The sequence below is a fragment of the Numida meleagris genome, chromosome 3, assembly GCF_002078875.1.
Source record: "Numida meleagris isolate 19003 breed g44 Domestic line chromosome 3, NumMel1.0, whole genome shotgun sequence".
Lineage (NCBI taxonomy): Eukaryota > Metazoa > Chordata > Aves > Galliformes > Numididae > Numida > Numida meleagris.
In genome coordinates, this window is record NC_034411.1 from 64,681,604 (window position 1) to 64,688,119 (window position 6,516).

A 6,516-nucleotide genomic window follows, 5' to 3' on the forward strand; every position below is an offset into this window, starting at 1 on the left:
TGAACTAAAAAGACAAAGCTCCTTATAAGTTGAGCAGATTTGCATTTATTTGTGAGTAGCTGATAGATTTAGATAGACAGCTGGTGAATATTCAAGCTGAACTGTGCTGCTTCGTGTACTTCAGTGGCTGCTGCCAAGAGTGACAACAAAGATACTATAATATGAGTACATGAGATTTGAACAAACTAAATAAAGAGGAGAAGAGATATTTGAATAATATGGTTATACAAACTTGCATTTTGATAAAGATTTTTAAAACTTGACAGTAGAATGCCTTGTAGTGTCCAAGAATCTTTCCCACCATCAGAATCCACGCCCCAAAATTGGTTCATTTTCTGTAAATGAAATTTCTGTATGGTCATCTTTCAAAATATACAGGATAAGAAGTAAAGGTTTTGCTGTAATTAATAATCTGTCCTGATTTTTTAATAGCTATAAGCATTGTAAAACTTTGTTCCTGTTTTAAAAAGAAAAATGTTTAATTTTTTTTTGTTGATTGCTTAGTCCATTCTGTTGCCTGAACTGAAACACAGAAACCTGAGCATACTCATTCCTTTTTTTTTTCCAACCCTCTCTCAGTCCACTACAGTCTTTGTTTTCAAGCTTACAGAGCAGTGAACACTGAAGTTTGCAGTATTACTGCTAATTTTGAGTGGTTTGTGAATTAATTGCTGGTCCTGTTGGTAATGGAAGTTAAATGTATGTGAATTAGTGGACTAATTAGTGGTGGTGTTTAAGGAGAGAAAATACTTTTTATATGTACCAAAGAGGTAAAATGCTGCTTTTTTGTCTTCCTTGAGGATAGCTAAGGTACAAATGCTCTAGGACCATGCTTTTGCCAAATTGTGTGTTTGCCTCTCTCTAGTCTTACTTTATTCTTCCCAGAATTGGATCAGATCACTTTTTTTCTGAAACATGAGAAGAAAGCTGTTTCACCTACTATTTCTAACAACAGGAATTAGAGGCAGCTCCTCTGCAACTTTTGTGTGTTCTAAAAAAGGGTCAGTCTACAGCTTGCTTTTTCTGTGAAGTCTTAGAGCGTCTGGAATTTTGGAGGTTATTTAACCTGAGAGGCGTGCAGAGTGCTTGCTGCATTTCTTTCAGTTCTTGATTTAGCTATGGGTTTAGGTACATTTGTGAGCAGGTGTGTAGTCTCCCATGTGTATGTAATGTCTGCTAGCTCTCTAGGGCAAAGGATGAAAGTTAGATTTGAAGGACTATAGGAAGGTCACAGGATTGTATCAAGAAGGTGAGAAGTGGTAAATAATGCCATAAGCATGCCCCTAAGTGTCCACTGATATTTGTTAGGAGTTCAGCACTCTAAATTTTGTTTGTTTACAGAACAACGTTTTACGTTATGGAACTGAAAGTAACATATATTTGTATTGTATATATGTCTTAAAGTGTTAGGTTGTTTGGTTTTTTTTGAAGTTGATACAAACTTTGTTCATGTCTGATACAGGGCTTTTGTTCAAGTAACCTGTAGTCTCTGTCATTATTACAAGTAGATCAAGAACTATTTCCCAGATACTGCTATTGAAAAGCCCAGATTTTTAACTTGGGATCGCTTCAACACAAAGTGATAAAATCTGGTGACCTTAAGATATGAATGAAACCCAAGAATACATGTGATATTAACCCTCAACTAACTCAAGTTTTTAAAAAAAAAAAAAAAAAAAAGGGTTAGTCTCTTTACCTCATCCTCCACCGTTCATGAGAAGTTATAATGCTAATAGGATTGCTGGATGCGGCTATATCCTGTTGAGGCCTGATGAATATCTCTTCTATTAAAAGCAGATGTAATACTGAAGTATATACTTTTGTCTTTATGTAGCCTTGCTACTTAGGCAATGTACCTTGAATTAACTGTGTGAATTTTCTAAACATAAGCATTTTAACTTATTTTTCCCCTTCTGAAAAGAAGCTGTTGCTAGCCCTTCTATAAATTGTGCAGACTTACTCTGCAAAATGAATTATCTCTTGTGCCTTGTGTCAAGTTACCTTGTGCTCAGTGTTTAAGTCTAGAGGAGGGAAGTTTTGTGTTTTTTTTTCCCTTGTCCTTAAAGGACTGACATAAAATTCAAGTATAACTTGCTTTTAGCTTTACACATCCAATAAATCCTGTTTGCTTATTCTAAATAGTGACAATCGCCATCCAATTTCTATAAATCTGGAAGAATAAGAATTGATCTGTTTTGATATTCGTGCTGGTTATCAGTGCTGAAGGTTTTTTTGTAACTTTTTTCATAGTTAATGTATTACTGCCATCTCCATTTTACAAAGGATCTTGCAAAGCATTTGATATTGTTATCAATGTTCACTGTTTGTGAACAGTTCATCTTAGCAAGAGCTCAGGGTGCTTGAGAGTATTTCCAGAACTCAGGCATCTTAGTCTTTTTTTGGTGTAAACAACTACTTTCTAGTTGAGTGAAAATAAGAGATATTCAAATTGTTCTTTGAAGCACTTGTAGGTCTGTGTGCAGACTAAAAAGAGATTGCTGTTGGACAAACAAACAATACAGCAACATAAATGTGAATGAACACCAAGGGACTGAACTGCATTATTCTCACTTCCAAGGTTTTATTAGTGTTTTGCAGAACTTATAAATGAAGACATTGCCTTTTTCACAGTTGGCATTTATATATTTGGAAGTGCCACTGGAAATATATTTTATGTATTTGCATCTTCTCATCCTTTAAGTAATATTCTGAGAATTAATTTGTGAATGGGCTTAAAACAGATCTGAATGGGAATTCAGAATTTCTGTGCTCTGAGCCTAGAGTTGACAACTTCTGTTTGCATGCATGCTAGTATTCTGAGATGAGGCAACTCTTTTTAGCCAAATGTAAATAATGTGTAAACAGAACTGTATTATACATAGGTGTTCCAAACAAATACAGTCAGTTACTATTCAGAACATGGCAATAGAAATAATGCTTTTTAATAGTTACTGTTTTGTTTTTAATTCTAGTAATTTGTAGTAGTTACCTCTTTGTTTAGTATTGTCATCTCTGTGAGAGTATGTGACTGGCACAGACAGTTATATAATCTTATTTAAATATTGGTTATCTACCATAGTCAGCAGCTCAATTTAGTGTTTAATGCTTTTCAGTCTACCTCAGGATACCGTATCTTTTTGTAATGGGATTTATTGTAGATAGATGACTTGGCAAAACTAGGTGTCAAAGCTGGATAACTGCAGGCAGAAATAAAGAACAACCTCCTAGGTTAGAAACTTGGCCTAGTGTTTTCCATGACAGTGCTGCCAGATGAAAAGAGAAAAAGACTGCGGGTATGCAACAGTTGCCAAACAATCTCCACATGGATAATGCATATGTTGAATAATTCTCTGTTCTTAAAATCTATTTTAAAAACTGCTTTTAACAATATTTGTTTGAATAAAATGTCCTAGAGATTTAGCTGGTGGAAGGAGAAATTCTGTATCGCTGCAGATTGTATCGTGTTGCTGTGTTAAGCCTAGCACAAAATTGACTCCATATTTTAGAAGTCTTTTCTGTCTGTCTTCTTTTTCTTGGGAGCGGTGGGTGGGGACTCTTTTGGGTTGGTTTTGTTTGTTTATTTTTCAGGCTGGTAAGCAGTTGAAGACCGAAGTGAAGAGCAGATCAGAGTGAGTGAGGGGTTATGAGACAGAATGTCACAGTGTGTGGCTGGCTAAGACCCTGTTTGATGGGGAAGGTTTTTAAACACAATTGCAACATTCTTTTACAGTTTCTATTTAGTACATTTCTGTGAAGACCTTTCTGACAAGTCAAAGAGGAAGAAAGAAACTTAAACGCTATGAGTTTGTAAGTGGAATCTTTCTGTGTTAACAGCCTTCACTTCAACCTTTTCATTATATGAATGAATGGGGCATACTTCCCTAATTGCATCACTATGCTTGGTTTTTTGATTGTTTCCCTTTCCTCTCTTTCATTCTATTTTTGGCAGTGTTTTTTCATTCCGTAGTGAGTGGTAACAATCCTTCGAATCAGGCAATGAATCCTTGAATGGACAGTGCTGCTGTAACTGTACTGCAGATGTTACCTATCTGATAGAATGCCTGAATGTCAGGAACCTAGTTGCTCTCCTTTAACAGGAATAACAACAATAAAAATAATGAAATGTGGAATGGTTAGAATTACCCTGAAGAATCTTATATGCTTCCACCTACGGGTGCAGCCTGGACTGCATGCAGGAGACAGTTCTAAGACTTCTGTAAGCACTCGGGCTGATTATTGTTTGGAAACCCCCTTCATTCCTCCGTATGAGAACACCCCATGCCTAAAGCTTTGTCTACCAGAGGGAAGGGGAGAGCAAATGGAACTGTGGAGTAGGCTTGGATGGGAAAAACATTCAGTCCCTGATTACTGTGAAGTTTGAGAGGGATTTTCTGTTGTTTACCTTACCAGATGTTTCCTAGTCCCAGATGAATGGTGTCATAAGTCTTAAAATGATGGGTTAAATTTCAGTGAACTATTTTGAGTACCTAATGGGAAGGACCCATTCGGGATTTGATTTTTAGAGGGTAGATAAACTGTGGTTCTGAAAAATCAGCACCTCCAGAGAGAAATTGCTCAGGCTCAGGAGAGCACGAGCATCTTCTGCTTTTAAAAACAAGGAACTGAAATTTTGGAACGTGAGTTCAGCCCTTATGTGATTAATTAATGTGTATGCACCTCTTTTGGGTTCTTTGTGCTGCTGGAAGACATGGCAAAAAATTCTTTACACACTTCTATTTTTAATATTTAATATTTTCTATTATTTTTACAAACCCACTTTAGGATGGGTGTTGTTTTTTGTTTTCTCAGACTGCTGTCTCCTGACTGGGAGAGCTGTAACACGGGCCTTGGCGTGTCCCTCATGTTACCTGGGCAGGCTACCAAGGAGCAGCAGAGCATGTTACCATGACTGATTTGGCTTTTTCATCCCAAGTGATAACCAACCTGAACAAAATGTTAGGGAAGCCCCTGCAGGGAGAAGTGTTGAGACATACCACACCTAAGGTGTGTCTCTTGTAATGAGCTAGATTGAAATGACCTTGCTTACCTTCCAGTGGCAGTCTGGCCAAGATAGAGTTCAACTCAGGTTGATTTAAAATTAGATCTCAGGTAGGCTGAGGTTGTGTGTAACTAAAACAGTGTCTTTTCAGGTGCTGGCTGAATGCATCCAGCAGCCAGGAGTGGAACTCAAGCTTTGTGATTGAAACTAAGGTAGGTGAAGGATATGAGCTGAATACAACACTTTCTGCTGTTCACGTTAGAGGATGCACCAGGACTCTCACTGCAGATCTTGCTACACCAGAGCCGCCTCCTTTCCACAGCACTCATCTGTGTGTGTTTGAAAACAAGCAGGTCCCGCCTTGTGCAATCCCAACCATAGCATTTCCTACTCACAGTCTCCAGCAAGGTGATGTGGGAGCTAAGAGTACTGAATGCTGCAAGAATGGGCTTTAGGAATGGAGTTTACAAAGCTTCAAATGTTTCACTGTTTGCTGGGATATGCCTCTCTGTTCCCTTTCTTCCAGTTGACTACTTCTGTTTCCTGGGAGCAGTTGACTTAGTTCTGCTTGCATTCCTTGCTGGCTGTGGGGCAAGATTAGCCTCACCAGCTTGTAGCTGCTTCTGTGAAAGGGGCATCCCTACTGCTAAGGGCAGTGGAAGTCAGCAAAGGGGAATCTGCCCTCCACCTCTTTCTCTCTCCCTAGGCCAGATGTTACATGGGAGCTTTACACTCACCCCTGCATGGCTGCTGCATCCAGGACAAACAGAAGAGTCATGACCTCACCCAGCTGTTCTCTCACGCAATGAAATACTGTAAACGTGGACTGCCTGTATGTGATGCTTCTCAGTAAACTAAACACCGCTAATACAAAAGACGTGCAAGGCTGCCTAGAGTCTATTCAGCAAAATGTCAGCGAGAGCTGAAAAACTCATTAGCAAACAGTTAACTTAGATGCTTCTGATTTGAAGCTCAGAAAATACCCGTGCAACTCATGCGGCCTCTCTCCCTTAACTGCTGTGTGGTCACTAAAACCGTAGTTGCCCTGTTGAAAGAATTGGAAGTGTATTTCCAATATGTGTTCACAGTGTCCATATCCCACCCCAGCTAAGTAACACCAGTGCCAGAGGCTGAGAGCACTGGAAGAGTTTTGCTACCGATAGCTCAAGTGTTGCTTTCTGTACTCACCATTTTCCTCTTGCCCTCATCCCTCCTCCCTCGTGCCAGTAACCCAGTCAAAAGGTGACATAACTGGATTAAGTGATCTGAGACTTGGAATAAGCAAAAAGCTGTTGTAATTTCTCTCGCTCCTCTGCTGGCACTGTGCTGCAGTGACGGTAGGAAGAAACAGATTGATCAGTGTAGGTACCAGTGATGAGAGAAGGGCTTAGCAGACTGTTTTTCTTTGGCGTTCTTTCGTTTTGCTTCTCACAGGCACCATTTTTCAGGATACAAATTACACAGTTTTAAAAGCAGTATTATGAAAGCATTCCATATTGGAGATGCCCAGTCTATTC